At 38.2% G+C, this 11,633-nt stretch overlaps 2 non-coding genes across 2 annotated transcripts; both read right to left on the bottom strand.

Annotated features, from left to right (window-relative positions):
* Positions 1-3,790: 3,790 nt before the first annotated feature.
* On the bottom strand, positions 3,791-3,862 carry TRNAM-CAU (transfer RNA methionine (anticodon CAU)). The gene has a single exon. It is a non-coding gene; the product is annotated as a tRNA-Met (tRNA).
* A 6,016-nt stretch (positions 3,863-9,878) lies between these two features.
* On the bottom strand, positions 9,879-9,950 carry TRNAM-CAU (transfer RNA methionine (anticodon CAU)). The gene has a single exon. It is a non-coding gene; the product is annotated as a tRNA-Met (tRNA).
* Positions 9,951-11,633: the final 1,683 nt, after the last annotated feature.

Raw genomic sequence — 11,633 nt, 5'->3', positions numbered from 1 at the left:
TGTTGCCTCTATTTTTACATGCTAATAAAACATCCACTCGTTGCCTATATGTGCTCTGGAAAATGTGGGTATAGATTCCACTACTTCTCACATGCAAAACACGTGCCCTACCACTTGAGCATATCCTACAGAGGCTTAGTTTGGGTGTTTATCGCGAAATAGGCAATAGCACTTTTTGCAAAATATCTATGCAAAGCCACAACAAACTTAGCCGATAAATCTGCGATAACTAAAACCGAGCTAAGATTGATTAAAAAGACTTGTTAGCAGAGGATGGTTTCGATCCATCGACCTTTGGGTTATGGGCCCAGCACGAATCCGCTGCGCCACTCTGCTTTTCTGGAAAGGCATATTATCGACGTCTATGTAACTGAGAAGCATCAGAAAATACATTGAAAAATATTCTTTATTGTTTGCATCAATCGAGAGTTAAGAAATTCATTTGTAATCTTTTCATTGACATTGTGAACATATTGATTTTTATAAACATTCGATAAGTTGATATGTTGCCTCTATTTTTACATGCTAATAAAAAATCCACTCGTTGCCTATATGTGCTTTGGAAAATGTGGGTATCGATTCCACTACTCACATGCAAAACACGTGCTGTCCTACTTGAGCTAATCCTACAGAGGCTTAGTTTGGGTGTTTATCGCGAAATAGGCCATAGCACTTTTTGCAAAATATCTATGCAAAGCCACAACAAACTTAGCCGATAAATCTGCGATAACTAAAACCGAGCTAAGAATGATGAAAAATACTTGTTAGCAGTGGATGGTTTCGATGCATCGAACCCTGGGCTTTGAGCCCCGCACGCTTCCGATGCACCACTCTGCTTTCATGGGGAAGGGCACTTTCGACGACTATGTAACTGATAAGCAGCGGAAAAGGTATTGAAAAACCTTATTGTTTGTTTGGGTCCATAGAGGGTTAAGAAATTCAATTGTAATATTTTGATTGACCTTGAGATTGACCTTGTGATTATGTTGATTTTTTTAAACATTCGATAGTTTGATATGTTGCATCGATTTTTAGATGCTAATAAAAAATGCACAAGTTGCCCATATGTGTTTAGGAGAATGTGGGTATCGATCCCACTACCGCGCATGCTACACGCACGTTTTACCACTTGATTTAATCCCATGCCAAGTTATTTTGGGTGTTTTTTTCGTGACATATGCCATAGCACTTTTTGCAAAATATCCATGCAAAGCCACAACAAACTTAGCCGATAAATCTGCGATAACTAAAACCGAGCAAAGATTGATGAAAAAGACTTGTTAGCAGAGGATGGTTTCGATCCATCGACCTCTGGGTTATGGGCCCAGCACGCTTCCGCTGCGCCACTCTGCTTTTATAGAAAGGCGTATTATCGACGTCTATGTAACTGAGAAGCATCAGAAAATACATTGAAAAATATTCTTTATTGTTTGCATCAATCGAGAGTTAAGAAATTCATTTGTAATCTTTTGATTGACATTGTGAACATATTGATTTTTTATAAACATTCGATAAGTTGATATGTTGCCTCTATTTTTACATGCTAATAAAACATCCACTCGTTGCCTATATGTGCTCTGGAAAATGTGGGTATAGATTCCACTACTTCTCACATGCAAAACACGTGCCCTACCACTTGAGCATATCCTACAGAGGCTTAGTTTGGGTGTTTATCGCGAAATAGGCAATAGCACTTTTTGCAAAATATCTATGCAAAGCCACAACAAACTTAGCCGATAAATCTGCGATAACTAAAACCGAGCTAAGATTGATTAAAAAGACTTGTTAGCAGAGGATGGTTTCGATCCATCGACCTTTGGGTTATGGGCCCAGCACGAATCCGCTGCGCCACTCTGCTTTTCTGGAAAGGCATATTATCGACGTCTATGTAACTGAGAAGCATCAGAAAATACATTGAAAAATATTCTTTATTGTTTGCATCAATCGAGAGTTAAGAAATTCATTTGTAATCTTTTCATTGACATTGTGAACATATTGATTTTTATAAACATTCGATAAGTTGATATGTTGCCTCTATTTTTACATGCTAATAAAAAATCCACTCGTTGCCTATATGTGCTTTGGAAAATGTGGGTATCGATTCCACTACTCACATGCAAAACACGTGCTGTCCTACTTGAGCTAATCCTACAGAGGCTTAGTTTGGGTGTTTATCGCGAAATAGGCCATAGCACTTTTTGCAAAATATCTATGCAAAGCCACAACAAACTTAGCCGATAAATCTGCGATAACTAAAACCGAGCTAAGAATGATGAAAAATACTTGTTAGCAGTGGATGGTTTCGATGCATCGAACCCTGGGCTTTGAGCCCCGCACGCTTCCGATGCACCACTCTGCTTTCATGGGGAAGGGCACTTTCGACGACTATGTAACTGATAAGCAGCGGAAAAGGTATTGAAAAACCTTATTGTTTGTTTGGGTCCATAGAGGGTTAAGAAATTCAATTGTAATATTTTGATTGACCTTGAGATTGACCTTGTGATTATGTTGATTTTTTTAAACATTCGATAGTTTGATATGTTGCATCGATTTTTAGATGCTAATAAAAAATGCACAAGTTGCCCATATGTGTTTAGGAGAATGTGGGTATCGATCCCACTACCGCGCATGCTACACGCACGTTTTACCACTTGATTTAATCCCATGCCAAGTTATTTTGGGTGTTTTTTTCGTGACATATGCCATAGCACTTTTTGCAAAATATCCATGCAAAGCCACAACAAACTTAGCCGATAAATCTGCGATAACTAAAACCGAGCAAAGATTGATGAAAAAGACTTGTTAGCAGAGGATGGTTTCGATCCATCGACCTCTGGGTTATGGGCCCAGCACGCTTCCGCTGCGCCACTCTGCTTTTATAGAAAGGCGTATTATCGACGTCTATGTAACTGAGAAGCATCAGAAAATACATTGAAAAATATTCTTTATTGTTTGCATCAATCGAGAGTTAAGAAATTCATTTGTAATCTTTTGATTGACATTGTGAATATATTGATTTTTTTATAAACATTCGATAAGTTGATATGTTGCCTCTATTTTTACATGCTAATAAAAAATCCACTCGTTGCCTATATGTGCTTTGGAAAATGTGGGTATCGATTCCACTACTCACATGCAAAACACGTGCTGTCCTACTTGAGCTAATCCTACAGAGGCTTAGTTTGGGTGTTTATCGCGAAATAGGCCATAGCACTTTTTGCAAAATATCTATGCAAAGCCACAACAAACTTAGCCGATAAATCTGCGATAACAAAAACCGAACTAAGAATGATGAAAAATACTTGTTAGCAGTGGATAGTTTCGATGCATCGAACCCTGGGCTTTGAGCCCAGCACGCTTCCGATGCACCACTCTGCTTTCATGGGAAAGGGCACTTACGACGACTATGTGATGATGTTTGTTTGGATCCATAGAGGGTTAAGAAATTCAATTGTAATATTTTGATTGACCTTGAGATTGACCTTGTGATTATATTGATTTTTTTAAGCATTCGATAGTTTGATATGTTGCATCGATTTTTAGATGCTAATAAAAAATGCACAAGTTGCCCATATGTGTTTAGGAGAATGTGGGTATCGATCCCACTACCGCGCATGCTACACGCACTCTTTACCACTTGATTTAATCCCATGCCAAGTTATTTTGGGTGTTTTTTTTCGTGACATATGCCATAGCACTTTTTGCAAAATATCTATGCAAAGCCACAACAAACTTAGCCGATAAATCTGCGATAACTAAAACCGAGCTAAGATTGATGAAAAAGACTTGTTAGCAGAGGATGGTTTCGATCCATCGACCTCTGGGTTATGGGCCCAGCACGCTTCCACTGCGCCACTCTGCTTTTATGGAAAGGCAGATTATCGACGTCTATATAACTGAGAAGCATCAGAAAATACATTGAAAAATATTCTTTATTGTTTGCATCAATCGAGAGTTAAGAAATTCATTTGCAATCTTTTGATTGACATTGTGAATATATTGATTTTTTATAAACATTCGATAAGTTGATATGTTGCCTCTATTTTTACATGCTAATAAAAAATCCACTCGTTGCCTGTATGTGCTTTGGAAAATGTGGGTATCGATTCCACTACTTCTCACATGCAAAACAGGTGCTCTACCACTTGAGCTAATCCTACAGAGGCTTACTTTGGGTGTTTTTCGCGAAATAGGCCATAGCAATTTTTGCAAAATATCTATGCAAAGCCAGAGCAAACTTGGCCGATAAATCTGCGATAACTAAAACCGAGCGAAGAATGATGAAAAAGACTTGTTAGCAGTGGATGGTTTCGATTCGTCGAACTCTGGGCTTTGAGCCCAGCACGTTTCCGATGCACCACTCTGCTTTCATGGGAAAGGGCACTTTCGACGACTATGTAACTGATAAGCAGCGGAAAAGGTATTGAAAAACATTATTGTTTGTTTGGGTCCATAGAGGGTTAAGAAATTCAATTGTAATATTTTGATTGACCTTGAGATTGACCTTGTGATTATATTGAATTTTTTTAAGCATTCGATAGTTTGATATGTTACATCGATTTTTAGATGCTAATAAAAAATGCAAAAGTTGCCCATATGTGGTTAGGAGAATGTGGGTATCGATCCCACTACCGCGCATGCTACACGCACGCTTTACCACTTGATTTAATCCCATGCCAAATTATTTTGGGTGTTTTTTTCGTGACATATGCCATAGCACTTTTTGCAAAATATCTATGCAAAGCCACAACAAACTTAGCCGATAAATCTGCGATAACTAAAACCGAGCTAAGATTAATGAAAAAGACTTGTTAGCAGAGGATGGTTTCGATCCATCGACCTCTGGGTTATGGGCCCAGCACGCTTCCGCTGCGCCACTCTGCTTTTATAGAAAGGCGTATTATCGACGTCTATGTAACTGAGAAGCATCAGAAAATACATTGAAAAATATTCTTTATTGTTTGCATCAATCGAGAGTTAAGAAATTCATTTGTAATCTTTTGATTGACATTGTGAACATATTGATTTTTTTATAAACATTCGATAAGTTGATATGTTGCCTCTATTTTTACATGCTAATAAAAAATCCACTCGTTGCCTGTATGTGCTTTGGAAAATGTGGGTATCGATTCCACTACTTCTCACATGCAAAACAGGTGCTCTACCACTTGAGCTAATCCTACAGAGGCTTACTTTGGGTGTTTTTCGCGAAATAGGCCATAGCAATTTTTGCAAAATATCTATGCAAAGCCAGAGCAAACTTGGCCGATAAATCTGCGATAACAAAAACCGAGCTAAGAATGATGAAAAATACTTGTTAGCAGTGGATGGTTTCGATGCATCGAACCCTGGGCTTTGAGCCCAGCACGCTTCCGATGCACCACTCTGCTTTCATGGGAAAGGGCACTTTCGACGACTATGTAACTGATAAGCAGCGGAAAAGGTATTGAAAAACATTATTGTTTGTTTTTTGGGTCCATAGAGGGTTAAGAAATTCAATTGTAATATTTTGATTGACCTTGAGATTGACCTTGTGATTATATTGAATTTTTTAAAGCATTCGATAGTTTGATATGTTGCATCGATTTTTAGATGCTAATAAAAAATGCACAAGTTGCCCATATGTGTTTAGGAGAATGTGGGTATCGATCCTACTACCGCGCATGCTACACGCACTCTTTACCACTTAATTTAATCCCATGCCAAGTTATTTTGGGTGTTTTTTTTTCGTGACATATGCCATAGCACTTTTTGCAAAATATCTATGCAAAGCCACAACAAACTTAGCCGATAAATCTGCGATAACTAAAACCGAGCTAAGAGTGATGAAAAAGACTTGTTAGCAGAGGATGGTTTCGATCCATCGACCTCTGGGTTATGGGCCCAGCACGCTTCCGCTGCACCACTCTGCTTTTATGAAAAGGCAGATTATCGACGTCTATGTAACTGAGAAGCATCAGAAAATACATTGAAAAATATTCTTTATTGTTTGCATCAATCAAGAGTCAAGAAATTCATTTGCAATCTTTTGATTGACATTGTGAATATATTGATTTTTTATAAACATTCGATAAGTTGATATGTTGCCTCTATTTTTACATGCTAATAAAAAATCCACTCGTTGCCTGTATGTGCTTTGGAAAATGTGGGTATCGATTCCACTACTTCTCACATGCAAAACAGGTGCTCTACCACTTGAGCTAATCCTACAGAGGCTTACTTTGGGTGTTTTTCGCGAAATAGGCCATAGCAATTTTTGCAAAATATCTATGCAAAGCCACAACAAACTTAGCCGATAAATCTGCGATAACTAAAACCGAGCTAAGAGTGATGAAAAAGACTTGTTAGCAGAGGATGGTTTCGATCCATCGACCTCTGGGTTATGGGCCCAGCACGCTTCCGCTGCGCCACTCTGCTTTTATGAAAAGGCAGATTATCGACGTCTATGTAACTGAGAAGCATCAGAAAATACATTGAAAAATATTCTTTATTGTTTGCATCAATCGAGAGTTAAGAAATTCATTTGTAATCTTTTGATTGACATTGTGAATATATTGATTTTTTATAAACATTCGATAAGTTGATATGTTGCCTCTATTTTTACATGCTAATAAAAAATCCACTCGTTGCCTGTATGTGCTTTGGAAAATGTGGGTATCGATTCCACTACTTCTCACATGCAAAACAGGTGCTCTACCACTTGAGCTAATCCTACAGAGGCTTACTTTGGGTGTTTTTCGCGAAATAGGCCATAGCAATTTTTGCAAAATATCTATGCAAAGCCAGAGCAAGCTTAGCCGATAAATCTGCGATAACTAAAACCGAGCGAAGAATGATGAAAAAGACTTGTTAGCAGTGGATGGTTTCGATTCATCGAACTCTGGGCTTTGAGCCCAGCACGTTTCCGATGCACCACTCTGCTTTCATGGGAAAGGGCACTTTCGACGACTATGTAACTGATAAGCAGCGGAAAAGGTATTGAAAAACATTATTGTTTGTTTGGGTCCATAGAGGGTTAAGAAATTCAATTGTAATATTTTGATTGACCTTGAGATTGACCTTGTGATTATGTTGATTTTTTTAAAGCATTCGATAGTTTGATATGTTGCATCGATTTTTAGATGCTAATAAAAAATGCACAAGTTGCCCATATGTGTTTATGAGAATGTGGGTATCGATCCCACTACCGCGCATGCTACACGCACGCATTACCACTTGATTTAATCCCATGCCAAGTTATTTTGGGTGTTTTTTTTTCGTGACATATGCCATAGCACTTTTTGCAAAATATCCATGCAAAGCCACAACAAACTTAGCCGATAAATCTGCGATAACTAAAACCGAGCAAAGATTGATGAAAAAGACTTGTTAGCAGAGGATGATTTCGATCCATCGACCTCTGGGTTATGGGCCCAGCACGCTTCCGCTGCGCCACTCTGCTTTTATAGAAAGGCGTATTATCGACGTCTATGTAACTGAGAAGCATCAGAAAATACATTGAAAAATATTCTTTATTGTTTGCATCAATCGAGAGTTAAGAAATTCATTTGTAATCTTTTGATTGACATTGTGAACATATTGATTTTTTATAAACATTCGATAAGTTGATATGTTGCCTCTATTTTTACATGCTAATAAAACATCCACTCGTTGCCTATATGTGCTCTGGAAAATGTGGGTATAGATTCCACTACTTCTCACATGCAAAACACGTGCCCTACCACTTGAGCATATCCTACAGAGGCTTAGTTTGGGTGTTTATCGCGAAATAGGCAATAGCACTTTTTGCAAAATATCTATGCAAAGCCACAACAAACTTAGCCGATAAATCTGCGATAACTAAAACCGAGCTAAGATTGATTAAAAAGACTTGTTAGCAGAGGATGGTTTCGATCCATCGACCTTTGGGTTATGGGCCCAGCACGCATCCGCTGCGCCACTCTGCTTTTCTGGAAAGGCATATTATCGACGTCTATGTAACTGAGAAGCATCAGAAAATACATTGAAAAATATTCTTTATTGTTTGCATCAATCGAGAGTTAAGAAATTCATTTGTAATCTTTTCATTGACATTGTGAACATATTGATTTTTATAAACATTCGATAAGTTGATATGTTGCCTCTATTTTTACATGCTAATAAAAAATCCACTCGTTGCCTATATGTGCTTTGGAAAATGTGGGTATCGATTCCACTACTCACATGCAAAACACGTGCTGTCCTACTTGAGCTAATCCTACAGAGGCTTAGTTTGGGTGTTTATCGCGAAATAGGCCATAGCACTTTTTGCAAAATATCTATGCAAAGCCACAACAAACTTAGCCGATAAATCTGCGATAACTAAAACCGAGCTAAGAATGATGAAAAATACTTGTTAGCAGTGGATGGTTTCGATGCATCGAACCCTGGGCTTTGAGCCCCGCACGCTTCCGATGCACCACTCTGCTTTCATGGGGAAGGGCACTTTCGACGACTATGTAACTGATAAGCAGCGGAAAAGGTATTGAAAAACCTTATTGTTTGTTTGGGTCCATAGAGGGTTAAGAAATTCAATTGTAATATTTTGATTGACCTTGAGATTGACCTTGTGATTATGTTGATTTTTTTAAACATTCGATAGTTTGATATGTTGCATCGATTTTTAGATGCTAATAAAAAATGCACAAGTTGCCCATATGTGTTTAGGAGAATGTGGGTATCGATCCCACTACCGCGCATGCTACACGCACGTTTTACCACTTGATTTAATCCCATGCCAAGTTATTTTGGGTGTTTTTTTCGTGACATATGCCATAGCACTTTTTGCAAAATATCCATGCAAAGCCACAACAAACTTAGCCGATAAATCTGCGATAACTAAAACCGAGCAAAGATTGATGAAAAAGACTTGTTAGCAGAGGATGGTTTCGATCCATCGACCTCTGGGTTATGGGCCCAGCACGCTTCCGCTGCGCCACTCTGCTTTTATAGAAAGGCGTATTATCGACGTCTATGTAACTGAGAAGCATCAGAAAATACATTGAAAAATATTCTTTATTGTTTGCATCAATCGAGAGTTAAGAAATTCATTTGTAATCTTTTGATTGACATTGTGAATATATTGATTTTTTTATAAACATTCGATAAGTTGATATGTTGCCTCTATTTTTACATGCTAATAAAAAATCCACTCGTTGCCTATATGTGCTTTGGAAAATGTGGGTATCGATTCCACTACTCACATGCAAAACACGTGCTGTCCTACTTGAGCTAATCCTACAGAGGCTTAGTTTGGGTGTTTATCGCGAAATAGGCCATAGCACTTTTTGCAAAATATCTATGCAAAGCCACAACAAACTTAGCCGATAAATCTGCGATAACAAAAACCGAACTAAGAATGATGAAAAATACTTGTTAGCAGTGGATAGTTTCGATGCATCGAACCCTGGGCTTTGAGCCCAGCACGCTTCCGATGCACCACTCTGCTTTCATGGGAAAGGGCACTTACGACGACTATGTGATGATGTTTGTTTGGATCCATAGAGGGTTAAGAAATTCAATTGTAATATTTTGATTGACCTTGAGATTGACCTTGTGATTATATTGATTTTTTTAAGCATTCGATAGTTTGATATGTTGCATCGATTTTTAGATGCTAATAAAAAATGCACAAGTTGCCCATATGTGTTTAGGAGAATGTGGGTATCGATCCCACTACCGCGCATGCTACACGCACTCTTTACCACTTGATTTAATCCCATGCCAAGTTATTTTGGGTGTTTTTTTTCGTGACATATGCCATAGCACTTTTTGCAAAATATCTATGCAAAGCCACAACAAACTTAGCCGATAAATCTGCGATAACTAAAACCGAGCTAAGATTGATGAAAAAGACTTGTTAGCAGAGGATGGTTTCGATCCATCGACCTCTGGGTTATGGGCCCAGCACGCTTCCACTGCGCCACTCTGCTTTTATGGAAAGGCAGATTATCGACGTCTATATAACTGAGAAGCATCAGAAAATACATTGAAAAATATTCTTTATTGTTGGCATCAATCGAGAGTTAAGAAATTCATTTGCAATCTTTTGATTGACATTGTGAATATATTGATTTTTTATATACATTCGATAAGTTGATATGTTGCCTCTATTTTTACATGCTAATAAAAAATCCACTCGTTGCCTGTATGTGCTTTGGAAAATGTGGGTATCGATTCCACTACTTCTCACATGCAAAACAGGTGCTCTACCACTTGAGCTAATCCTACAGAGGCTTACTTTGGGTGTTTTTCGCGAAATAGGCCATAGCAATTTTTGCAAAATATCTATGCAAAGCCAGAGCAAACTTGGCCGATAAATCTGCGATAACTAAAACCGAGCGAAGAATGATGAAAAAGACTTGTTAGCAGTGGATGGTTTCGATTCGTCGAACTCTGGGCTTTGAGCCCAGAACGTTTCCGATGCACCACTCTGCTTTCATGGGAAAGGGCACTTTCGACGACTATGTAACTGATAAGCAGCGGAAAAGGTATTGAAAAACATTATTGTTTGTTTGGGTCCATAGAGGGTTAAGAAATTCAATTGTAATATTTTGATTGACCTTGAGATTGACCTTGTGATTATATTGAATTTTTTTAAGCATTCGATAGTTTGATATGTTACATCGATTTTTAGATGCTAATAAAAAATGCAAAAGTTGCCCATATGTGGTTAGGAGAATGTGGGTATCGATCCCACTACCGCGCATGCTACACGCACGCTTTACCACTTGATTTAATCCCATGCCAAATTATTTTGGGTGTTTTTTTCGTGACATATGCCATAGCACTTTTTGCAAAATATCTATGCAAAGCCACAACAAACTTAGCCGATAAATCTGCGATAACTAAAACCGAGCTAAGATTAATGAAAAAGACTTGTTAGCAGAGGATGGTTTCGATCCATCGACCTCTGGGTTATGGGCCCAGCACGCTTCCGCTGCGCCACTCTGCTTTTATAGAAAGGCGTATTATCGACGTCTATGTAACTGAGAAGCATCAGAAAATACATTGAAAAATATTCTTTATTGTTTGCATCAATCGAGAGTTAAGAAATTCATTTGTAATCTTTTGATTGACATTGTGAACATATTGATTTTTTATAAACATTCGATAAGTTGATATGTTGCCTCTATTTTTACATGCTAATAAAAAATCCACTCGTTGCCTGTATGTGCTTTGGAAAATGTGGGTATCGATTCCACTACTTCTCACATGCAAAACAGGTGCTCTACCACTTGAGCTAATCCTACAGAGGCTTACTTTGGGTGTTTTTCGCGAAATAGGCCATAGCAATTTTTGCAAAATATCTATGCAAAGCCAGAGCAAACTTGGCCGATAAATCTGCGATAACAAAAACCGAGCTAAGAATGATGAAAAATACTTGTTAGCAGTGGATGGTTTCGATGCATCGAACCCTGGGCTTTGAGCCCAGCACGCTTCCGATGCACCACTCTGCTTTCATGGGAAAGGGCACTTTCGACGACTATGTAACTGATAAGCAGCGGAAAAGGTATTGAAAAACATTATTGTTTGTTTTTTGGGTCCATAGAGGGTTAAGAAATTCAATTGTAATATTTTGATTGACCTTGAGATTGACCTTGTGATTATATTGA

Source organism: Petromyzon marinus, chromosome 24 (assembly GCF_048934315.1).
Source record: "Petromyzon marinus isolate PM22_M1 ecotype Great Lakes invasive population chromosome 24, UKy_Petmar_22M1.pri1.0, whole genome shotgun sequence".
Taxonomy (NCBI): Eukaryota; Metazoa; Chordata; class Hyperoartia; order Petromyzontiformes; family Petromyzontidae; genus Petromyzon; species Petromyzon marinus.
Note: the sequence above shows the minus strand (reverse complement) of the source record. Positions and strands in the feature narration are given on the sequence as shown.